Source organism: Salvelinus fontinalis, chromosome 40, assembly GCF_029448725.1.
Source record: "Salvelinus fontinalis isolate EN_2023a chromosome 40, ASM2944872v1, whole genome shotgun sequence".
NCBI lineage: Eukaryota > Metazoa > Chordata > Actinopteri > Salmoniformes > Salmonidae > Salvelinus > Salvelinus fontinalis.
Window position 1 is genome coordinate 26,573,843 of NC_074704.1, and position 26,478 is coordinate 26,600,320.

Here is a 26,478-nt window from a genome sequence, read left to right on the forward strand (position 1 = left end):
TATCCAATAGTAATAATAATATGCATATTGTACGAGCAAGAATTGAGTACGAGGCAGTTTAATTTGGAAACATCAAGAAAAAAATAGTGCTAACAGCTCCCCCTATTGACAAGAAGTTTTAAGGTAAGGGTTAGGGTTTAGAGTAGGGATGTCCCAAGGATCCCGGATAGCATTGACCATCGTGCATTCTTCTGTCTCTTACATAGCAGGTGTAAAATAAACAGGCAAGACAAGTAGACACGCAGTGCATTATGGTCATTGTAGTTTAAAAAATTGCATCTAATTATGCCAATCTGTATGTGGGGTTGTTAGAGAAGAATGTGATTGTCAGCCCTAACAATTCATTCTAGCACCTCATCAGGCTCTGAAAAAGGCTTCATTGATGACGTGTTCCTTCTATTCCAGGTCACAGCAGAGGAACTTCATCGATTCCACTCCATCAATACAAGCAGTGAACATCTGAAATTCACCCTCACCTTTGATGCACATGAAACAAGTTATCTGGACATTTTGATTTAGTGGGAGAAGAGTGGCTTTAGCACAGAGCTATACAGGAAGCCGACGGACAGGAATTCCCTGTTACGCGGAGACAGCTTCCACCCTACACCCCTAAAAAAGAGCCTCCCCATCAGCCAATAAAGTTGCATACACAGGATTTGTAGTACACAGAGTGACTATGACAAACAAGCCGACTGTCTGGATGAGCGTTTCAGACAGCGGGGTTACCCAGAGGAATGGCTGGATGAGCGTTTCAGAAAGCGGGGTTACCCAGAGGAATGGCTGGATGAGTGTTTCAGACAGCGGGGTTACCCAGAGGAATGACTGGATGAGTGTTTCAGACAGCGGGGTTAACCAGAGGAATGGCTGGATGAGTGTTTCAGACAGCAGGGTTACCCAGAGGAATGTCTGGATGAGTGTTTCAGACAGCGGGGTTACCCAGAGGAATGGCTGGATGAGCGTTTCAGACAGCGGGGTTACCCAGAGGAATGGCTGGATGAGTGTTTCAGACAGCGGGGTTACCCAGAGGAATGGCTGGATGAGTGTTTCAGACAGGGGGGTTACCCAGAGGAATGGCTGGATGAGAGTTTCAGACAGCAGGGTTACCCAGAGGAATGACTGGATGAGTGTTTCAGACAGCGGGGTTACCCAGAGGAATGTCTGGATGAGTGTTTCAGACAGAGGGGTTACCCAGAGGACTGTCTGGATGAGTGTTTCAGACAGAGGGGTTACCCAGAGGACTGTCTAGATGAGCGTTTCAGACAGCGGGGTTACCCAGAGGAATGTCTGGATGAGTGTTTCAGACAGAGGGGTTACCCAGAGGACTGTCTGGATGAGTGTTTCAGACAGCGGGGTTACCCAGAGGAATGACTGGATGAGTGTTTCAGACAGCGGGGTTACCCAGAGGAATGGCTGGATGAGTGTTTCAGACAGCGGGGTTACCCAGAGGAATGGCTGGATGAGCGTTTCAGACAGCGGGGTTACCCAGAGGAATGGCTGGATGAGAGTTTCAGACAGCGGGGTTACCCAGAGGAATGGCTGCTTGACGCAAGGAATCGTTATATAAATACAGTGATGGAAAAAGTACCCAATTGTCATACTTGAGTAAAGAAAACATTTAAAATTTAAATGTATAAAATTTTATTTACAACAGAAACAGAAATGTTTGTACTTATAGGTAACCAAATCGTGGCTACAACTAAGTTACTAAGTCTTTAGCCACACTGTGTTGTTACACTGGTGAGTAAAAACTCATGCTTCCTACACTTTAACTTGTTGTCTGAAAATAAAATATACATTTTACTCAACTGCGTCCAGTCAGCAGATGGACTAGATGCGGCTTAGGCCGCCCATTGTGACTCAGTCAAGAATTCAGCAGAGCAAGTTTGTATGAAGGTCTGGTTATTTAATGGGTACATAGTTCAATATTAATATCCTCGAAAACGCTCTGGTGACAAACTTTGCTGCCCTGTTTCCAATTGTCCACATGGCTGGGAGAACCTATTCAAGTCAGTAAGTAAATAGACTGAAAATGAAAAAAATGTTTTAAAAAAAACAATGTATTATTAGCCAATTACAGTGCAGGCTAACTCAAATGAGCTGCCAACTTCACATTCTGTATAGATAGCTAGCTAAGTGAATTAAATATCATCAGCTACCTAACTTCATATTAGCTAGCTATCTTGATGTATTTATCACTGTAAAAAACAAACTCCAAATGAATTTGTAGGTAGCTAGCTAACAGCCATGGAGGGTGAAAGGATAGCAGCCCCAACTGTCAGTGAGAGAGGAGGCTATTCTGGATAGGGCAGGTACTTTAGTGTAGTTCCAGTCCCTAGAAGTGAGGATGGAGATAATAGTAACATAATATTCAGTGTGGTGTAATTTGACTGTAATGAAGTCTGTTTCTTATGAGGTTTTCTGTCCTCAGATAAAGAGCGCTATGAAAGCCAGTCAACATATGAATAGGTCCCAATGAAGAGCAGTGGTTCTCAGTCCTGGGGACTCAAAGAGAGGAACATAGTTGTTTTTGCCTTCGCACTGAACAGCTGATTCAAATGATCAACTCATCATCAAGCTTGAAGTGGTATTTATGTATTCATTTGTGATGCTATCCTTGACATGATCCTGGTATTGTCACATGCTACACATGTACATATGTGTGCCCATGCATCTATCAATCCAATGTTATTATGATTTGGTATCAGGGATATTATACTTTAGTAATCCACAATGAGCTGGTGATGTAACAGTCTAATAATTACATTGTCTTCCATATTCCTACAGATACCTTGTAACTTGAGATTCCTTCAAAACGATTGTCTACAGTTAACGTGTAGGGCACTGCAAGGTTGGGTGACCAGGGTCATCTGCCTCCTGGAGAAATTCAGGTGTGTGAAGGCTACCTGTGTCCTGCGTAACTTCATGAGGATGGACTTGAGGACCAGGAGGGGATCTGCAGCTCGCCGCCGTGTCCCAGAGGAGGAGTCTGCTGCTCTGCAGGATGTTTCAAAGATGGGGTCCAACAACGCAGCAAGAGACAATCCGTGTACAGGAGATCTTCACCTCCTACTTCTTCAAAGAGGGTGCTGTTCCCTGGCAACACCATAGACTACACTATGCACAACCAAAGGCTCTTTTAATAAGAGCCCATTCACATTGCAATAAGAGTATTCTTCCATTTACTTAGCTATGTCAACTGCAGTTATTCAATTCAATTTCTCTCCCTTTGGTTTCTACTTCTCAGGTGAGGGTGCTGTTTAGGTAAGGGTGTGATGTCTGTACAAAAACAAAACAGGCTGTTTTAAATCCCCCATATTGAAAAAATGTGGAACAATTAGTCACCCTATAACGCACACCTACACACTCATGTATCAATCTGCTTGATGGATTGTGTTGTGCAGTAAGCAGGCTCAGGTGTATAACTGTGGCTCCTTCCACCTTCAAAGAATAGGCAAGAGGACCAACCATTGAGAATAGTAAGACACTTATTTATTTCTGTAACTACGCTATATTGTTTGTCCTCATGGGTCCGTTCATGTTTTTCAGCATAAAGTACTCTGCAGCCACTTAGTGTGGTGTGGACACCAGGTGAGGCCACAAACAGATTCCTGTTGAACACTGTCACTTTAACTACCTTATTTTCTCAATAACATTCTTTCTCCTTCACTTCATCCCTCCTCTTTTCCCTAAATCCTCTAGGTTATATCAGCTGTGTCGGTGAACCCCTCCTGGATCTGAACTGGCTACATAGAGGGCACATCATGATCAGAGGTGAGGGGTCACTTGGTCAGGTCAAATGGGAGTATTATTAAAGAGATGCTTTACATTGAAATACAGATAGATGTAGTAGTCCCAGAGTTAATGATCCAAGATCAGTTTATATTATACAGGAAGTATTATTAAAGAGATGCTTTACATTGAAATACAGATAGAGATGCAGTAGTCTCAGAGTTAATGATCCCAGGTCAGTTTATATTATACAGGAAGTATTATTAAAGAGATGCTTTACATTGAAATACAGATAGATGCAGTAGTGCCAGAGTTAATGATCCAAGGTCAGTTTATATTATACAGGAAGTATTAATAAAGAGATGCTTTACATTGAAATACAGACAGAGATGCAGTAGTCCCAGAGTTAATGATCCAAGGTCAGTTTTGCATTTCACCTCCTGTGTCACGTTCCTGACCTATTTATGTTAGTTTGTTATGTGTGTTAGTTGGTCAGGACGTGAGGTTGGGTGGGCATTCTATGTTTTCTGTTTCTGTGTTGGTTTTGGGTTGCCTGGTATGGCTCTTAATTAGAGGCAGGTGTTTGGCGTTCCTCTAATTAAGAGTCATATTTAGGTAGGCGTTGTCACAGTGTTCGTTGTGGGTGATTGTCTTCCGTGTCTGTGTAATTGTTTGCACCATACGGGACTGTTACGGTTTGTTCGGTTTGTGTAGTCTAATTGTCCTATTCGTGCGTTCTTCTTGTTTTATGTAAGTTCGTCGTATAGGTCTGTCTTCACCGTTTTGTTGTTTTGTTAGTTTATACAAGTTCGTGTCTTTGTTAAATAAATATGTGTTCAAACTTCGCTGCGCCTTGGTTCCCTCAATACTCCTCCTTTTCGGTCGAAGAGGAGGAGGACCACCGTTACAGAATCACCCACCAATCCAGAGCCAAGCAGCGGAGTAAATGGAGTAAGGGACAGGAAAAGAAGGAGGAATGGACTTGGGACGATATATTGGACGGGAAAGGTTGCTACACATGGGAGGAGATCCTGGCTGGTAGGGATCGCCTCCCATGGGAACAGCTGGAGGCACTGAGGAGAGCAGAGGCTACCGGAGAGAGGAACCGGAGTTATGAGGGAACGCGTCTGGCACGGAAGCCCAAAAAGCCCGTGAGTAACACCCAAAAATGTATTGGGGGGGGGGGGGGGGGCTAAGAGGTAGTGGGCCAAGGGCAGGTAGGAGACCTGCGCCCACTTCCCAGGCTTACCGTGGAGAGCGGGAGTACGGGCAGGTGCCGTGTTACGCAGTAGAGCGCACGGTGTCTCCTGTACGAGTGCATAGCCCAGTGCGGGTTATTCCACCTCCCCGCACTGGTCGGGCGACTGGGAGCATTCAACCAGGTAAGGTTGGGCAGGCTCAATGCTCAAGAGAGCCAGTACGCCTCCACGGTCCGGTATTTCCGGCGCCACCTCCCCGCCCCAGCCTAGTACCTACAGTGCCTACACTACGCACTAGGCTACCAGTGCGTCTCCTGAGCCCTGTTCCTCCTCCACGCACTCTCCCTGTAGTGAGTGTATCCAGTTCGGTGCCTCCAGTTCCGGCACCACGCACTAAGCCTCCTGTGCGTCTCCAGAGCCCTGTACACACTGTTTCTTCTCCCCCTACTAATCCTGATGTGCTTGTCCTCAGCCCGGTGTCACCAGTGCCGGTACCACGCACCAGGTATAGAGTGGGCTTTGAGAGTACAGTGTGCCCTGTCCCTGCTCCCCGCACTAGTATGAAGGTGCGTGTCCTTAGCCTGGTGCCTCCAGTTCCGGCACCACGCACCAGGTCTACAGTGCGCCTTATCCGGCCAGAGCCATCCGTCTCACCAGCGCCATCTGAGCCATCCGTCTCCCCAGCGCCATCTGAGCCATCCGTCTCCCCAGCGCCATCTGAGCCATCCGTCTCCCCAGCGCCGTCTGAGCCATCCGTCTGCAATGAGCCTGCAAAGCCGCCCGTCTGCCATGAGCCTGCAAAGCCGCCCGTCTGCCATGAGCCTACAGAGCCGTCCGCCAGACAGGAGCCGCTAGAGCCGCCCGCCAGACAGGAGCCGCTAGAGCCGCCCGTCAGACAGGAGCCGCTAGAGCCGCCCGTCAGACAGGATCTGCCAGAGCCGCCAACCAGACAGGATCTGCCAGAGCCGCCAACCAGACAGGATCTGCCAGAGCCGCCAACCAGACAGGATCTGCCAGAGCCGCCAACCAGACAGGATCTGCCAGAGCCGCCAACCAGACAGGATCTGCCAGAGCCGCCAACCAGACAGGATCTGCCAGAGCCGCCAACCAGACAGGATCTGCCAGAGCCGCCAACCAGACAGGATCTGCCAGAGCCGCCAACCAGACAGGATCTGCCAGAGCTGCCAGAGAGCCATGAGCGTCGAGAGCCGTCAGCCTGCCATGAGCGTCGAGAGCCGTCAGCCAGCCATGAGCGTCGAGAGCCGTCAGCCTGCCATGAGCGTTGAGAGCCGTCAGCCAGCCATGAGCGTCGAGAGCCGTCAGCCAGCCATGAGCGTCGAGAGCCGTCAGCCAGCCATGAGCGTCGAGAGCCGTCAGCCAGCCATGAGCGTCGAGAGCCGTCAGCCAGCCATGAGCGTCGAGAGCCGTCAGCCTGCCATGAGCGTCGAGAGCCGTCAGCCTGCCATGAGCGTCCAGATTCGTCAGTCAGCCATGAGCTGCCCTTCAGCCTGAAACGGCTATATACCCAGAACTGCCCATCAGTCCAGAGCTGTCTCTCTGTCCGGAGCTGCCTTTCAGTCCGGAGTTGCCCCTCTATCATTATCTCCCTCTCTATCTTGATCTACCTCTATATTCTTATCTATCCCTCTGTCTTGATCTATCTCTCTGTCCCGGTGCTGTCCCTATCAGTGATGTTACTAAGAAGATTTTGTGGGGGTAAAAGGAGGGTGGACATTCTTAGGGGGAGATGGAGGCTAGGATGGATTATGGTGGGGTGGGGACCTCGCCCGGAGCCTGAGCCACCACCGTGGTTAGATGCCCACCCAGACCCTCCCCTAGACTTTGTGCTGGTGCGCCCGGAGTTCGCACCTTATGGGGGGGGTTATGTCACGTTCCTGACCTATTTATGTTAGTTTGTTATGTGTGTTAGTTGGTCAGGACGTGAGGTTGGGTGGGCATTCTATGTTTTCTGTTTCTGTGTTGGTTTTGGGTTGCCTGGTATGGCTCTTAATTAGAGGCAGGTGTTTGGCGTTCCTCTAATTAAGAGTCATATTTAGGTAGGCGTTGTCACAGTGTTCGTTGTGGGTGATTGTCTTCCGTGTCTGTGTAATTGTTTGCACCATACGGGACTGTTACAGTTTGTTCGGTTTGTGTAGTCTAATTGTCCTATTCGTGCGTTCTTCGTGTTTTATGTAAGTTCGTCGTATAGGTCTGTCTTCACCGTTTTGTTAGTTTATACAAGTTCGTGTCTTTGTTAAATAAATATGTGTTCAAACTTCGCTGCGCCTTGGTTCCCTCAATACTCCTCCTTTTCGGTCGAAGAGGAGGAGGACCGCCGTTACATCCTGATTGATGACTAACAATGTCAGAATAAAAAATAAAACCACAAGGCTTAAACATGCTCTCTCTCTCCATCTGTCTCTCGTCTGCAGATATGTTTTGATGTGGGAGGATGCCAACCCCCAGTCCCAATATCACCACCTCACCCTCTTTTAAGATAACCTTTGGGCCGGCGTGAGACACTTATGTAATTGTGATAAACTGAGAGAATATTTATGTAGCACTGTGATTCATTAATCATGTGTTGCCTTCCCTGCTCCTACGTGCTTACCTCTTTCCCTTTCTGTCTTTTACACCTCTCCCGCCACCTCTTTCTTCCTCTGTTTTTATAATGCACAACAGATATGCATTGAAGTACAGATTGAAACTTGTATTTATCACACTTGAATAATGAGCTTTTCAATAAAGCGTTTCACATTCTCTATTGGTTGAAATTAAGTGTAATTTGATGAAATACTACACCTATCCTGTGTTTATCAGATCAATGCAGATGAAGGGCATTAGATATTGAGATGAACCGGTGTTAGAGTATTTACATGATGCATAGGAAGTGTAGTGTACTGTTTTTTAACATTATATTTCTGTATATATGAATTAACTAGTTAAATCCTGTTTCTAGTCTATTAGTTACAATGTGTAACCATTGATGTCTCAGGACCAAGATTGGTAAACACTGTTGAAGTGTATAATTGTAATACATACATGCAGACACAGTCATTCAAAGACTGGAATTTGATATTCCTGGTATTGGATATGACTGAAAAATAATCTCAAAGACATTCATACCTAAACTGCACCTTTATTTGCCAAGGTAGAGTACATGATCAGTGAATATATTAAATGTACAGGCTACAATGTGGGGATCTCATGCATGGTAATAAATACATGTATATACGACTTGCATCCTTGGCACAACATGATAATATATTCTACTCAATCCATAGGCTTCATTAACTTCTCTGGGATATGTGGGATGCTAAAAATGCAGAGAGACAAATTCAAATAAATTACTATAAAAATCAAACTTTCATGAAATCACACATGCAATACACCAAATTAACGCTACACTTGTGAATCCAGCCAACATGTCAGATTTCAAATGGACTTTTCGGGCAAAAGCAAACGATGCTATTATCTGAGGATAGCACCATAGTAAACAAAGAGAGAGAAGCATATTTCAACCCTGCAGGCGCGACACGAAACGCAGAAATAAAAATATAATTCATGCCTTACCTTTGACGAGCTTCTGTTGTTGGCACTCCAATATGTCCTATAAACATCACAAATGGTCCTTTTGTTCGATGAGTTCCGTCGATATATATCCAAAATGTCCATTTATTTGGCGCGTTTGATCCAGAAAAACACTGGTTCCAACTTCTGCAACGTGACTACAAAATATCTCAAAAGTTACCTGTAAACTTTGCCAAAACATTTCAAACTACTTTTGTAATACAACTTTAGGTATTTTTTAACGTAAATAATCGATAAAATTGAAGACGGGATGATTTGTGTTCAATACAGGATTAAAACAAACTGTAGCTAGCTTTCTGGTCACGTGCCTCTATCTAACAGTACACTTCAAGTTACCCTCGTTCTGGATGGCCGTACTTCTTCATTACACAAAGGAAAAAACCTCAACCAATTTCTAAAGACTGTTGACATCCAGTGGAAGCGGTAGGAACTGCAAGAAGGTCAATTAGAAATCTGGATTCCCAATGAAACCCGATTAAAAAGAGAGTGACCTCAAAAAAGAAAATCTGAATGGTTTGTCCTCGGGGTTTCGCCTGCTAAATAAGTTATGTTATACTCACAGACATGATTCAAACAGTTTTAGAAACTTCCGAGTGTTTTCTATCCAAATCTACTAATATTATGCATATCTTATCTTCTGGGGATGAGTAGCTGGCAGTTGAATTTGGGTATGCTTTTCATCCAAACGTGAAAATGCTGCCCCCTATCCTAGAGATGTTTTAATTTCATTCAGGCTGTTTTGAAGTTGATACAACTGGCTATGATAGCTGAGGTTCATAGCTAGGTTCTGAACTAATATGTATACCAAACGTTTGGGTCCATACACAGATCGGCTAGATATCTAGCTACACATCCATAGGCATACAGGTATTTTAATCATCCACTGCACAATAAGCAAGAACATTCTTGCTAGTTAGATTCTATACATCCACTGTTTCACAAAACGACCGCCTGGTTTTCTGGTTGTTTCAGGAGTCCCTAAAAACAACCAGAAGTACAATTTTATACTCATGTCACAACAGACATAAAGCTAGCCAGCTAGCTGATGTTAGCTAGTCAGCTAGCTGGCTAAATCACGATTTTTGTAAATTAACTTTATGATAAAAATCGTTTGTTTCTACATTAACTAACATTCCTGTCAACTGTACATGTTTTTGCACGATTCGTTATGACGTTATAATCCCTTACATTTGCTTCCATCCTAGCATTTCTGTCCGCCATCTTTGATCCAGTTCAGTTCTGTGTAGGTGTACCACTCTCTCCAAGTATTTCTGTCCGCCATCTTTGATCCAGTTCAGTTCTGTGTAGGGGTTACCCCTCTCTTCTAGTATTTCTGTCCGCCATATTTGATCCAGTTCAGTTCTGTGTAGATGTACCACTCTCTCCTGGTATTTCTGTCCGCCATCTTTGATCCAGTTCAGTTCTGTGTAGGTGTACCCCTCTCCTAGTATTTCTGTCCGCCATCTTTGCTGAAGAAAGTCTAACAGTCACTAGCGCAGCAGCAGCCCCCCCGCCCTAATGCCGGCACGTTAAGAAGTTTAAGATGCGATGGAACGGTTGACGAAAATAAGAAATCACATAAAAAATATGTTGACTGACAATGATTTATTCAGGGGGGGCTAATTAATATTTTAGGACTAGCTACGTCCCTGATTCCTACCCTTTAACTTTTTGTCTGAAAATTAAATTTACATTTTACTCAACTGCGTTGCCCACTCCAGTCAGCAAATGGCGGTCTGCGACTTTAAGGCAATGCTGCTAGTGTGACGTATAATCTAGTGGACGGGTCGCTTCTTTCAACGGCAGCAACAGTTATTCAGCCACCTCGGTAGCTTGCTAGACAAAATAGACGAACCAATAAAGCTTTTTAGACGCTTAAGTGTATATTAGCCACTGTATTTTAAACCCACTTCTGTCGTCTAGTTAGTTATCCCTTTTAATTTCATATTTACGGTTTTGTTTTTATTATTCATCTAGTGGGCTGGTTAAGTTAGCATTAGCCTAGCTAGCTAACATCTCCAACCATGAGGTCACTAAGCTACTCTCTTGTTAATGAAGAGGAGGTCTGCTGGACGGAGAAAGAAGCTCTCGTCAAAGAGGAGAAGGAAGAGGAGGGTATCACAGTAAAACAAGAAGTAGAGGGTGAGGTTGTTACAGTGAAAAAAGAAGATAAAGACGTTACAGTGAAAGAAGACGCGTTCAGATTGAAAGAGGATGTTACAGTAAAAGACGAGGAAGAGGATGGGGAGATGACTGTCACATCGAAAAAGGAGGAGGAGGAAACTGGATTTCTGGGCTCGGTTTCCCAAACGCATCTTAAGGCATCCAATGGTTCTAACGATGAACGGGCCCTGGTTAACACAAGTAAGTACTGCCTTAAAAACAGAGGCACAAACTCTGCAGTTGTTGAACTGATGTTTTATTTTTTTTATGTCACCTTTATTTATTTAACCAGGTAGGCTAGTTGAGAACAAGATCTCATTTACAACTGCGACCTGGCCAAGATGTGTGACACAGACAACAACACAGAGTTACACATGGAATAAACAATAAAAAGCCAATAACACAATAAACAAGTCAATGACACAGTAGAAAAAAAGAAAGTGTATATATATAGTGTGTGCAAAAGGCATGAGGAGGTAGGCAATAAATAGGCCATAGTAACAAAGAATTACAATTTAGCAGATTAACACTTGAGTGATAAATGAGCAGATGATGATGTGCAAGTAGAGATACTGTTGTGCAAAAGAGCAGAAAAATAAATAAAAACAGTTTGGGGATGAGGTAGGTAGCGTGGGTGGGCTATTTACAGATGGACTATGTACAGCTGCAGCGATCGGTTAGCTGCTCAGATAGCTGATGTTTAGAGGTGGTGAGGGAAATAAGTCTCCAGCTTCAGCGATTTTTGAAATTTGTTCCAGTCACTGGCAGCAGAGAACTGGAAGGATGTGTGGTGTTAAAGGCGAAATCTGCAATTACTACATCCATATTTTGATTTTATTATTATTTATTTATAGCCATTGATTCTTGAAGAACATAACACGTGCCTCATGAGCTTAGTTCAACTGTTGTACCCCATCAGAACCCCAAATAAGCTTTTTTACTCCAATGTTTAGAAACAATGTAAATCAACACTGTATAGCCTCAAAACATAGTTACAACTATAATGTTGATATCATGGATGGTCAGTCCTTGTATCCATATGTCTGTCTATGAATTTGAAAGTAGTTACATTTCTCCAGCACCATCCATTGTCTTATTAGCAAAACAGTCGTGGACTTAAAGCTTTGTTATTGGTTGATTGATTGTTGTGTGGCTTTTTTAAAGGGGACACCTAGTATTTAAACAGCAACAAAATGGCTGCCCATAGACTTGGTTTGGTAAACAGCTGAGGGATGGGGGCTGGAGAAATGTAACCACTCCCAAATTCATAGAGAAAGCTATTGTATCAACCGTAATCCAACACCTAGTGACCTCGTCAAGAAGTTCAGACATCTTGGTGTAACAGTTATAAGGTGTTGACTTGACAGTCGCTGGACCCAGGTTTGAGTTCAGCTCAGGGTAAACCCCTGAATTCACTACACTATGAATACAAGGACTGGCCATCCATGAGGTCAAAATTATAGTTTAACCAGATTTCGAGGCTATATAGTATATTCTAGAATTCATCCATGATGTCATAATGATAGTTTAACCAGGTTTCTAGGCTATATAGTATATTCTAGAATTCATCCATGATTTCATAATGATAGTATAACCAGGTTTCTAGGATATATAGTATATTCTAGAATTCATCCATGATGTCATAATTATAGTTCAACCAGGTTTCTAGGCTATATAGTACACTGCTCAAAATAATAAAGGGAACACTTAAACAACACAATGTAACTCCATTTGTGCACATTTGTGGCCTGCTGGAGGTCATTTTGCAGGGCTCTGGCAGTCTTCCTCCTTGCACAAAGGCGGAGGTAGCGGTCCTGCTGCTGGGTTGTTGCCCTCCTACGGCCTCCTCCACGTCTCCTGATGTACTGGCCTGTCTCCTGGTAGCGCCTCCATGCTCTGGACACTACGCTGACAGACACAGCAAACCTTTTTGCCACAGCTCGCATTGATGTGCCATCCTGGATGAGCTGCACTACCTGAGCCACTTGTGTGGGTTGTAGACTCCGTCTCATGCTACCACTAGAGTGAGAGCACCGCCAGCATTCAAAAGTGACCAAAACATCAGCCAGGAAGCATAGGAACTGAGAAGTTGTCTGTGGTCACCACCTGCAGAATCACTCCTTTTTTGGGGGTGTCTTGCTAATTGCCTATAATTTCCACCTTTTGTCTATTCCATTTGCACAACAGCATGTGAAATTTATTGTCAATCAGTGTTGCTTCCTAATTGGACAGTTTGATTTCACAGAAGTGTGATTGACTTGGAGTTACATTGTGTAGTTTAAGTGTTCCCTTTATTTTTTTGAGCAGTGTATATTCTAGAATTCATCCATGATGTCATAATGATAGTTTAACCAGGATTTTAGACTATATAGTATATTCTAGAATTGCCAATGTAGATTTCCTGTGGGGTTCAAATTGTTAGAGCTGTTGATAATTCATTGTATAATATTCAGCCAAATCATTTTCATGCCATTACATCAATATAGCCTAACCAGTTGAGAAGAAACTCTTCCCAAACCACCTCCTTCTGCTGGCCTTCGTAAATTCTGACATTGCTGGTAATCGGCTACACAAGCAGTCAGCAACCTACATTTGGAGTGCGAAGTTATCTTACCATTTCTACTGATCTGGTGCCAGTTATGATTCTCATATTCACATTTTACTGGAGCAGTTTAATTTCATTGATAATAGTATTCCAAAATCATTGTCTGTGATTAATCTACATTCTATCTAAATCTAAATGAAAATTATACAAATCTAAAAGTAACTTTTATTGCCATTGCCAACTATGTAAAAAATTGCCTACATAAAGCCATCAAATAAAAACATTGAAAATAAATATCCTGTAAATCACATGGCCTGTCTACAACGAACTTGAAACATTGTTTAAAATAATTCTGGGTTCTCGGTTTCTCGCGCCAGTGAGTTCGAGACAGACACAGTTGTCGGCTATTTGTGAAAGGGATAAGAAGTAATCAGGTATTTTACGACATTTCCACTGGATCAGCGCATTACGTTTTTCCCTTTTGTGCCGGGTGGTTATCGAAAGGGCGAGAGCTGGAAATGTCTTTCAAATACTTTGAGGAACTATTCTCATTTGCAATTGATTTTGATTAGACTTTGTTTACTTGCTGTTTGAGGTGAAGAGAAATTTGCTTTGAGAAGCTCCTCAGCTCATTGGTGGTGGTGTGTTAAGACAATGACATCCCCAAATTGGCACATTTATAGGCCTACATTTGGGCTCAGGCCAGGTAGACTAGTCCTACTTCTATATGCGTAGTAGATCTATGTTGTTAGGTTAAGTTAGGGGTCCTACAGTAGGTCTAATTTGTTGTTGTTGTTATGGGTCCTACAGTAGGTCTATGTTGTTGTTAGGTGAAGTTAGGGGTCCTACAATAGATCTATGTTGTTGTTGGGTGAAGTTATGGGTCCTATAGTAGGTCTATGTTAGATGAAGTTAGGGGTCCTACAGTAGGTCTATGTTGTTGTTGGGTGAAGTTATGGGTCCTATAGTAGGTCTATGTTAGATGAAGTTAGGGGTCCTACAGTAGGTCTATGTTGTTGTTAGGGGAAGTTTTGTGCCAATTTGGCAAACACTTAGTGTACAAACCCTCATTAATATTTAACCTGAATTAATAATTAACCTTAATAACTTGAATAACTCAATCATCGATGTTACTACTAATGTGAAAACAAGACAAAATATGACTATTCTTGCTCATTTTGTGGGCCTTTAACCATCTGTCTGACTTTGTTATTCACGCAGGAGAGAGATGTGACTGTCGTGGATCCTCTAGGGAGCCTCAACAACCTCATGATGCTGACAAGGCAGAGAAGAGTCTCTCCACATTAGAACACCTCAAGAAATACCAGCAGAGACCCACAGGGAAGAGAACTCACTGCTGCTCTGACTGTGGGAAGAGATTCACCTCATCAACGGGCATTAAAATTCATCAGAGAATCCACACAGGAGAGAAATCTTTTAGCTGTACTCAATGTGGAAAGAGTTTTACTCAATCAGCCAGCCTGATATCACACCAGAGAACACACACAGGAGAGAAACCTTATAGCTGTGATGAATGTGGGAAGAGTTATGTTACATCTAGCAGTCTGACTAAACACCGGAGAACACACACAAGAGAGAAATCTTATAGCTGTGCTCAATGTGGGAAGAGCTTTACTGAGTCTAGCTGTCTGACTAGACACCAGAGAACACACACAGGAGAGAAGCCTTTTAGCTGTAATCAATGTGGGAAGAGGTTTACTCGTTCATCCAGCCTGACATCACACCATAGAACACACACAGGAGAGAAACCTTATAGCTGTGATGAATGTGGGAAGAGATTTGTTACATCTAACAGTCTGACTAAACACCGGAGAACACACACAGGAGAGAAATCTTATAGCTGTGCTCAATGTGGGAAGAGCTTTACTGAGTCTAGCTGTCTGACTAGACACCAGAGAACACACACAGGAGAGAAGCCTTTTAGCTGTAATCAATGTGGGAAGAGGTTTACTCAGTCAACCAGCCTGAAATCACACCGTAGAACACACACAGGAGAGAAACCTTATAGCTGTGCTCAATGTGGGAAGAGTTTTACTCGTTCAACCAGACTGACATCACACCTTAGAACACACACAGGAGAGAAATCTTATAGCTGTGCTCAATGTGGGAAGAGCTTTACTGAGTCTAGCTGTCTGACTAGACACCAGAGAACACACACAGGAGAGAAGCCTTTTAGCTGTAATCAATGTGGGAAGAGGTTTACTCAGTCAACCAGCCTGAAATCACACCGTAGAACACACACAGGAGAGAAACCTTATAGCTGTGCTCAATGTGGGAAGAGTTTTACTCGTTCAACCAGACTGACATCACACCTTAGAACACACACAGGAGAGAAATCTTATAGCTGTGCTCAATGTGGGAAAAGCTTTACTGAGTCTAGCTGTCTGACTAGACACCAGAGAACACACACAGGAGAGAAGCCTTTTAGCTGTAATCAATGTGGGAAGAGTTTTACTCAGTCAACCAGACTGATATCACACCAGAGAAAACACACACAGGAGAGAAATCTTATAGCTGTGCTCAATGTGGGAAGAGTTTTACTAAGTCTAGCAAGCGGACTACAAACCATATAACACATACAGGAGAGAAATCTCAGCTGTGATCAGTGTGACCAGAGATAATCTGATAAAATACCTCTGATCAAACATCAGAAAATACATACATGAAGGACAGAAAACTTATAGCTGTGATCAATGTGGGAAGAGTTTTGTTCGATCTGGCCATTTGACATTGCACCAGAGAACACACACAGGAGAGAAATCGTATAGCTGTGGTCAATGTGGGAAGAGTTTTGGTCAATCTAGCATCTGACAGTGCACCAGAGAACACACACAGGAGAGAAATCTCATAGCTGTGACCAGAGATAATCTGATAAAAGATCTCTGATCAAATATCAGAAAAGACATACATGAAGGAGTTGTTTCATGATATCAGTGAATTAATGTCACAATGTAGAATGTTTTAACATTGTAGTAGGAGTATTTTAATAATGTCACAATGTAGAACTCTGAACGTTTGCCCCTGTTCTATTGATTTCAGCATGATATGGATGCTCACGGAAAAATCCAGGCTCTGATTTGGGAGTGTTATTTATGAGATTTAACAAAAAGTGACTAACAAAAAGAGTTGTGTTACACTTACCACATTGGTGACCCACTTGAATCAAAATGCAACACTTCGAAATGTAGCGAGCTGTTTTCTACAAATTGTCCTCTAACCAGTGATGTACACATTATTCCCAGATTCCGTGTGGTTTTTGAGCTGTTAGTTTTAACAGGACGTGCAACCTCATCTCCCTCCTCTCACACAAATGATTTTACCGATGAGTTATGACAAATAAGTGTTGTGTTCCTTTGTTTAGCGACCCTTAAATTGAAATGCATCACTCCAAAATGTAGCAGACTGTCTTCTGCGGGTTGTCCTCTAACCAGTGAGGTAAAAGATATCTCCCATTTCCATGTGTTTTGTTTAGTTGTGTTAGTTTCAACAGCACGTACAACCTGATTACCCCCCTAATCGATATCAGTGATTTATTGCCGCTTGTCAAAACAACAGCGTTTCTGGTGCTCGTGCAGTTTATAAGGTGCTTGTTTTAAAAAATACAAGTAATGTGATTATTGTGGCAGATGTTTGTGTATACTGCCAATTTTATGTTTATGTTTTAATATATCACAAACAGTTTCTGCATATTGGTTATTGATTAAACTGTGTACAAACTGTGTTTTAACATTGGGCTATCCCACCTAGCAAAATGTAATTGAAAATACTTTGAAAATAAGACTATGCAACCAAATATTTAATATTTACATTTCATGTAACATTTAGTAATCATATTGTAACCAACTGACTATTTTTGGGTACAATTATATTGACATTGTTGCCCTGCTTTTAGAATATCAGGATTCATTCTCAGATGTGCCAACCCAAATGTACTAGAGCATGTGGTAACGACAACTTGGTAGCTGATTGTTTCAAGGATGGGCAGTCAAAATATTTGTGTTGTGCATTTAACCAGTGTGTTACCATGGATCACAATTTATTTTGACACGTTTTTCCGTTTGGAGATGAGTTTTATCTCTTATTCTTATCTGTATTTTTTTTTCACCTGCACTGTCGGTTGGGCTCGTAAGTAAGCATTTCACTGTTAGGTCTACACATCTATTCAGCGAATGTGACTAATACAATTTGATTTGAGTTTTGTTTGCGCTCATTCCAAGTGGACGAGAGTTCTAGAAGCTAGTGAGTTTTAGGATTCTATAGAAAGAAAAAAGAGAAAAAATTATTCATTGTATATTATTATTTAGAAATACATGTTTTTTTCTTGTTTTAATTGTTGACAGCCAGTAGACACCATGTTTATATTGTAGAAGGTGAAGCATTGTAGTTGATTATGTGAAATGGAAGTTGTTTTCTAGTCAGTTGTTCAACTGAAATGTGTCTTTAAACACATCGATTGGTGTCACCCCGTTAGTCAGTATGTGTAACACCTGTGCTGGCTTGTCCATCTCGTTAGTGGGAAGGTGTTTCACCTGAGCTGGTCCAGGTTCTATTTAAGAGTGTCTGGCCCAGTGCTCCAGTTGTCTTGATAGATGTGGAGAGTCAACACCTTTAGTTGCTCCACCTTTTTGGTTTGCTTCCTGTCTGTAAGTTTGGTGTGGGTTTTTCTTTTGTTTGCTACTTGGGCAGTGGGTCTTATGGTGGGTTAGTGGGTCTTATGGTGGGTGTCTTATGTCCCAGTTGTTGTTACTAGTCAACTTTCAGTGCCCCTCCTAAAAAAAACTGCTTATATTTTGGGTTAGATATTGCGTCCAATTAATATTTGAATCAATAGAATTTCCTTAGAATGCTCATTAGTCTTTCTGTTTTTTATCCTCTTATGTTGTGTACTAAATATACTAATAAATATTCTGTTTATTTTCATGGTTTTTTAATGTGAAGCCATTGTGTTGCATCCATGTCTAAAATGTGCTGTATAAATAAAGCCTCATTTGATTTCAACATATTGTAAAACAAATTAACCCAATGACCGACCAATCAACAGACTCTTGGTCCATCTTAGTATGAAAAACAGATCAATCCCACTTTTCCAGCCTGCTGAAGGAGTGGTAAACCCCCCCCCCCCGCTCTACCAGGGGCTTGAGGTAGTCTCCCACAGCTCTGCTTATGTCAAGTACTGTGGCCTTGCCGTTCCATTTCTTGACTGCCCCTGCAACACAGAAAGAAACACATTTAATCATATTATATAAAACACTCGAAGTAATGGATATTGAGCATCTACATCTAATATCAAAGAACAAATGAATGTGCCTGAGGGGAAATGAATTTTCATACAGCCAAAAGGGGGAGAAATTACACCAATATCTGTGGACAATTTGCACTAATGTAAATAAACATGGATGATGGAACATATTACCTTTTGCTGACGTGATGAACCGCTAAGGGGACATACATATTTATCATCTAAATCATGTGTGACCTCTCAACTCTCTGGCTGTAGAAGTGTTCTTCCTAACCAGTCCCTCAACAGCTCTCTGACTGAGCTCCACCCTCACTGGGTCTTCAGAGGAGAGGAAGGCTGAAGAGGGATGGAAGAATGAATGGATCAGTCAGTCAATAAAGTGTAGAGCTGCTGTCTATGCTGTCTGACAAAATCACTATTTTAGTAGTTCATTAAAGTAAATAAGGCTTTATGATTGCTGAATACCAACTATCAATCACTTAGATCATGTATTTCCATGTAGAGATACATCATTGGGACGTCCCTAGCCCGTTGAAATTGACATTTAAAATGGTTAACCTCTACTTCCTCAGAAACCCGGGTCCGGGAGCACCCCCACCAGTAAAAAAGCTGACTAGCATAGGCTAGCATAGCGTCACAAGTAAATAGTAGTATCTAAATATCATTAAATCACAAGTCCAAGACACCAGATGAAAGATACACATCTTGGTAATCAAGCCATCATTTCTGATTTTTAAAATGTTTTACAGGGAAGACACAATATGTAAATCTATTAGCTAACCACGTTAGCAAAAGACAACACTTTTCTTACTCCATTTTTTTACTCCATCAGTAGCTATCATAAATTCGGACAAATAAAGATATAAATAGCCACTAACTAAGAAACAACCTCATCAGATGACAGTCTGATAACATATTTATTGTATAGCATATGTTTTGTTAGAAAGATGTGCATTTTTCAGGTATAAATCATAGTTTACCATGGCAGCCACCATCCCAACTCTCCCCTAAGTGACTAGAATAACTACAGAGACCATCGTGTCCACTTAGGAAGCAACACTGATTGACAATAAATTTCACATGCTGTTGTGCAAATGGAATAGACAAAAGGTGGAAATTATAGGCAATTAGCAAGACACCCCCCAAAACAGGAGTGATTCTGCAGGTGGTGACCACAGACCACTTCTCAGTTCCTATGCTTCCTGGCTGATATTTTGGTCACTTTTGAATGCTGGCGGTGCTCTCACTCCGTAGGAGGGCAACAACCCAGCAGCAGGACCGCTACCTCCGCCTTAGTGCAAGGAGGTGCACTGCCAGCGCCCTGCAAAATGACCTCCAGCAGGCCACAAATGTGCATGTGTCTGCTCAAACGGTCAGAAACAGACTCCATGAGGGTGGTATGAGGGCCCGACGTCCACAGGTGGGGGTTGTGCTTACAGCCCAACACCGTGCAGGACGTTTGGCATTTGCCAGAGAACACCAAGATTGGCAAATTCGCCACTGGCGCCCTGTGCTCTTCACAGATGAAAGCCGGTTCACACTGAGCACATGAGTACATGTGACAGACGTGACAGAGTCTGGAGACGTGTGGAGAACGTTCTGCTGCCTGCAACATCCTCCAGCATGACCGGTTTGGCGATGGGTCACTCATGGTGTGGGGTGGCATTTCTTTGTTGGGCCACACAGCCCTCCATGTGCTCACCCGAGGTAGCCTGACTGCCATTAGGTACCGAGATGAGATCCTCAGACCCCTTGTGAGACCATATGCTGACACATGCACATTTGTGGCCTGCTGGAGGTCATTTTGCAGGGCTCTGGCAGTGCACCTCCTTGCACTAAGGCGGAGGTACCGGTCCTGCTGCTGGGTTGTTGCCCTCCTACGGCCTCCTCCACGTCTCCTGATGTACTGGCCTGTCTCCTGGTAGCGCCTGCATGCTCTGGACACTACGCTGACAGACACAGCAAACCTTTTTGCCACAGCTCGCATTGATGTGCCATCCTGGATGAACTGCACTACCTGAGCCACTTGTGTGGGTTGTAGACTCCGTCTCATGCTATCACTAGAGTGAGAGCACCGCCAGCATTCAAAAGTGACCAAAACATCAGCCAGGAAGCATAGGAACTGAGAAGTGGTCTGTGGTCACCACCTGCAGAATCACTCCTGTTTTGAGGGGTGTCTTGCTAATTGCCTATAATTTCCACCTTTTGTCTATTCCATTTGCACAACAGCATGTGAAATTTATTGTCAATCAGTGTTGCTTCCTAAGTAGACAGTTTGATTTCACAGAAGTGTGATTGACTTGGAGTTACATTGTGTTGTTTAAGTGTTCCCTTTATTTTTTTGAGCAGTGTAGTAGCTTACCACAATAGCAAACATCACAACTGCATTGATTCAAGGCAAAAAGAGCGATAACGTATAAACCACCAAAATATATTAATTTATTCACTAACCTTTTCAGAATTCTTCAGATGACAGTCCTGTAACATCATATTACACAAGGAATATAGAGTTTGTTCGAAAATGTGCATATTTAGCAGCACAAATCGTACTTATACAATATGAATAGTGTCCAAATAGTCACGCAATCTGTCCTGCGCCATCTTGGAAAGGCACCTATTCTTATCGAAAACTATTCATAAACTTGACTAAAAAAATACAGGTTGGACAGCAATTGAAAGACAAATTAGTTCTTAATGCAATTGCTGAATTACATTTTTAAAATTAACGTTACTGCGCAATACAGGGTGCGATAACGCAAGGCTACACTGCAAGAAATGGCGTCTTATGCATTTTACTTTTTTCAACAGAGCAACGAATTATCAGCATAAATAGTTCTTACTTTTCGATGAACTCCCATCAGAATCTTGGGATAGGTGTCCTTTGTCCAAAATAATCATTGCTAGGTTGTATTATGTCGTCTTCCATGTTGCAATTAGCAGTAAACATTAGCTTGAGAGAGAGAGCTACCCAACTTCCTACAGCGCCAAGAAAATAAATACCTGAAAATCGCAATATACTGACATAAACTGATATAATTTGGTTCAAAATAACAAGATTATGATGTCTTTAAAGCCTATTTCGAATAAAAAAAGAGCCGGATATAACTAGAAGCTAAAACGGGAGCTTCTAAAACGACATTCCAAGGTCCTCGGTGTGTCAGCGCAGAGAATCAAAAGGAAGGGCACATCGATTCCAATCAATTTATAGACTTCCTGAACTGCGTAGAGACTCCATTTCAAGGCCCTCTATTCGCTGACACCCAGGGGAAGGCGTATGCAGTGTATCTCAACCAATAGAAGACAGGCAAAGTTATACACAGGTTTGGGAACAGGTTTGGAAAAATCTGCATTCTCAACTCCACATAGGGAAATTGCTCTAAGTCCAGTTCTGATTCACTTACAGACATACTTCAAACGGTTTTAGAAACTAGAGAGTGTTTTCTATCCAATAGTAATAATAATATGCATATTGTACGAGCAAGAATTGAGTACGAGGCAGTTTAATTTGGAAACATCAAGAAAAAAATAGTGCTAACAGCTCCCCCTATTGACAAGAAGTTTTAAGGTAAGGGTTAGGGTTTAGAGTAGGGATGTCCCAAGGATCCCGGATAGCATTGACCATCGTGCATTCTTCTGTCTCTTACATAGCAGGTGTAAAATAAACAGGCAAGACAAGTAGACACGCAATGCATTATGGTCATTGTAGTTTAAAAAATTGCATCTAATTATGCCAATCTGTATGTGGGGTTGTTAGAGAAGAACGTGATTGTCAGCCCTAACAATTCATTCTAGCACCTCATCAGGCTCTGAAAAAGGCTTCATTGATGACGTGTTCCTTCTATTCCAGGTCACAGCAGAGGAACTTCATCGATTCCACTCCTTCATCAATACAAGCAGTGAACATCTGAAATTCACCCTCACCTTTGATGCACATGAAACAAGTTATCTGGACATTTGATTTAGAGGGAGAAGAGTGGCTTTAGCACAGAGCTATACAGGAAGCCAACGGACAGGAATTCCCTGTTACGCGGAGACAGCTTCCACCCTACACCCCTAAAAAAGAGCCTCCCCATCAGCCAATAAAGTTGCATACACAGGATTTGTAGTACACAGAGTGACTATGACAAACAAGCCGACTGTCTGGATGAGCGTTTCAGACAGCGGGGTTACCCAGAGGAATGGCTGGATGAGTGTTTCAGACAGCGGGGTTACCCAGAGGAATGGCTGGATGAGTGTTTCAGACAGCGGGGTTACCCAGAGGAATGGCTGGATGAGTGTTTCAGACAGCGGGGTTACCCAGAGGAATGGCTGGATGAGTGTTTCAGACAGCGGGGTTACCCAGAGGAATGGCTGGATGAGCGTTTCAGACAGCGGGATTACCCAGAGGAATGGCTGGATGAGCGTTTCAGACAGCGGGGTTACCCAGAGGAATGGCTGGATGAGAGTTTCAGACAGCGGGGTTACCCAGAGGAATGGCTGGATGAGTGTTTCAGACAGCGGGGTTACCCAGAGGAATGGCTGGATGAGTGTTTCAGACAGCGGGGTTACCCAGAGGAATGGCTGGATGAGTGTTTTAGACAGCGGGGTTACCCAGAGGAATGGCTGGATGAGTGTTTCAGACAGCGGGGTTACCCAGAGGAATGGCTGGATGAGTGTTTCAGACAGCGGGGTTACCCAGAGGAATGGCTGGATGAGCGTTTCAGACAGCGGGGTTACCCAGAGGAATGGCTGGATGAGCGTTTCAGACAGAGGGGTTACCCAGAGGAATGGCTGGATGAGTGTTTCAGACAGCGATGTTACCCAGAGGAATGGCTGGATGAGTGTTTCAGACAGCGGGGTTACCCAGAGGAATGGCTGGATGAGCGTTTCAGACAGCGATGTTACCCAGAGGAATGGCTGGATGAGTGTTTCAGACAGCGGGGTTACCCAGAGGAATGGCTGTATGAGCGTTTCAGACAGCGGGATTACCCAGAGGAATGGCTGGATGAGCGTTTCAGACAGCGGAGTTACCCAGAGGAATGGCTGGATGAGCGTTTCAGACAGCGGGGTTACCCAGAGGAATGGCTGGATGAGAGTTTCAGACAGCGGGGTTACCCAGAGGAATGGCTGGATGAGAGTTTCAGACAGCGGGGTTACCCAGAGGAATGGCTGGATGAGTGTTTCAGACAGCGGGGTTACCCAGAGGAATGGCTGGATGAGTGATTCAGACAGCGGGGTTACCCAGAGGAATGGCTGGATGAGTGTTTCAGACAGCGGGGTTACCCAGAGGAATGGCTGGATGAGTGTTTCAGACAGCGGAGTTACCCAGAGGAATGGCTGGATGAGTGTTTCAGACAGCGGGGTTACCCAGAGGAATGGCTGGATGAGAGTTTCAGACAGCGGGGTTACCCAGAGGAATGGCTGGATGAGCGTTTCAGACAGCGGGGTTACCCAGAGGAATGGCTGCTTGACGCAAGGAATCGTTATATAAATACAGTGATGGAAAAAGTACCCAATTGTCATACTTGAGTAAAGAAAACATTTAAAATTTTAATTTATAAAATTTAATTTACAACAGAAACAGAAATGTTTGTACTTATAGGTAACCAAATCGTGGCTACAACTAAGTTACTAAGTCTTTAGCCACACTGTGTTGTTACACTGGTGAGTAAAAACTCATGCTTCCTACACTTTAACTTGTTGTCTGAAAATAAAATATACATTTTACTCAACTGCGTCCAGTCAGCAGATGGACTAGATGCGGCTTAGGCCGCCCATTGTGACTCAGTCAAGAATTCAGCAGAGCAAGTTTGTATGAAGGTCTGGTTATTTAATGGGTACATAGTTCAATAGTAATATCCTCGAAAACGCTCTGGTGACAAACTTTGCTGCCCTGTTTCCAATTGTCCACATGGCTGGGAGAACCTATTCAAGTAAGTAAGTAAATAGACTGAAAATGAAAAAAATGTTTTAAAAAAAACAATGTATTATTAGCCAATTACAGTGCAGGCTAACTCAAATGAGCTGCCAACTTCACATTCTGTATAGATAGCTAGCTAAGTGAATTAAACATCATCAGCTACCTAACTTCATATTAGCTAGCTATCTTGATGTATTTATCACTGTAAAAAACAAACTCCAAATGAATTTGTAGGTAGCTAGCTAACAGCCATGGAGGAGGGTGAAAGGATAGCAGCCCCAACTGTCAGTGAGAGAGGAGGCTATTCTGGATAGGGCAGGTACTTTTGTGTAGTTCCAGTCCCTAGAAGTGAAGATGGAGATAATAGTAACATAATATTCAGTGTGGTGTAATTTGAATGTAATGAAGTCTGTTTCTTATGAGGTTTTCTGTCCTCAGATAAAGAGCGCTATGAAAGCCAGTCTACATATGAATAGGTCCCAATGAAGAGCAGTGGTTCTCAGTCCTGGGGACTCAAATAGAGGACCATAGTTGTTTTTGCCTCAGCACTACACAGCTGATTCAAATGATCAACTCATCATCAAGCTTGAAGTGGTATTTATGTATTCATTTGTGATGCTATCCTTGATATGATCCTGGTATTGTCACATGCTACACATGTACATATGTGTGCCCATGCATCTATCAATCCAATGTTATCATGATTTGTTATCAGGGATATTATACTTTAGTAATCCACAATGACCTGGTGATGTAAAAGTCTAATAATTACATTGTCTTCCATATTCCTACAGATACCTTGTAACTTGAGATTCCTTCAAAACGATTGTCTACAGTTAACGTGTAGGGCACTGCAAGGTTGGGTGACCAGGGTCATCTGGGACTGCCTCCTGGAGGAATTCAGGTGTGTGAAGGCTACCTGTGTCCTGCGTAACTTCATGAGGATGGACACGAGGACCAGGAGGGGATCTGCAGCTCGCCGCCGTGTCCCAGAGGAGGAGTCTGCTGCTCTGCAGGATGTTTCAAGGATGGGGTCCAACAACGCAGCAAGAGACAATCCGTGTACAGGAGATCTTCACCTCCTACTTCTTCAAAGAGGGTGCTGTTCCCTGGCAACACCATAGACTACACTATGCACAACCAAAGGCTCTTTTAATAAGAGCCCATTCACATTGCAATAAGAGTATTCTTCCATTTACTTAGCTATGTCAACTGCAGTTATTCAATTCAATTTATCTCCCTTTGGTTTCTACTTCTCAGGTGAGGGTGCTGTTTAGGTAAGGGTGTGATGTCTGTACAAAAACAAAACAGGCTATTTTAAATCACCCATATTGAAAAAATGTGGAACAATTAGACACCCTATAACCCACACCTACACACTCATGTATCAATCTGATTGATGGATTGTGTTGTGCAGTAAACAGGCTCAGGTGTATAACTGTGGCTCCTTCCACCTTCAAAGAATAGGCAAGAGGACCAACCATTGAGAATAGTAAGACACTTATTTATTTCTGTAACTACGCTATATTGTTTGTCCTCATGGGTCCGTTCATGTTTTTCAGCATAAAGTACTCTGCAGCCACTTAGTGTGGTGTGGACACCAGGTGAGGCCACAAACAGATTCCTGTTGAACACTGTCACTTTAACTACCTTATTATCTCAATAACATTCTTTCTCCTTCACTTCATCCCTCTCTCCTCTTTTCCCTAAATCCTCTAGGTTATATCAGCTGTGTCTGAACCCCTCCTGCATCTGAACTGGCTACATAGAGGGCACAGCATGATCAGAGGTGAGAGGTCACTTGGTCAGGTCAAATGGGAGTATTATTAAAGAGATGCTTTACATTGAAATACAGATAGAGATGCAGCAGTCCCAGAGTTAATGATCCAAGATCAGTTTATATTATACAGGAAGTATTATTAAAGAGAAGCTTTACATTGAAATACAGATAGAGATGCAGCAGTCCCAGAGTTAATGATCCCAGGTCAGTTTATATTATACAGGAAGTATTATTAAAGAGATGCTTTACATTGAAATACAGATAGATGCAGTAGTGCCAGAGTTAATGATCCAAGGTCAGTTTATATTATAC

General features: G+C 42.9%; 1 long non-coding RNA gene and 1 pseudogene across 1 annotated transcript; both read left to right on the plus strand.

The window, feature by feature from the left end:
- Window positions 1-2,873: 2,873 nt before the first annotated feature.
- LOC129839023 (uncharacterized) lies at window positions 2,874-7,982 on the plus strand. The gene is made up of 3 exons (XR_008756967.1): window positions 2,874-3,588; window positions 3,700-3,771; window positions 7,361-7,982. It is a non-coding gene; the product is annotated as an uncharacterized LOC129839023 (long non-coding RNA).
- A 2,328-nt stretch (window positions 7,983-10,310) lies between these two features.
- On the plus strand, window positions 10,311-18,246 carry LOC129838986 (zinc finger protein 883-like; annotated as a pseudogene).
- The last annotated feature ends 8,232 nt before the right edge of the window (window positions 18,247-26,478 follow it).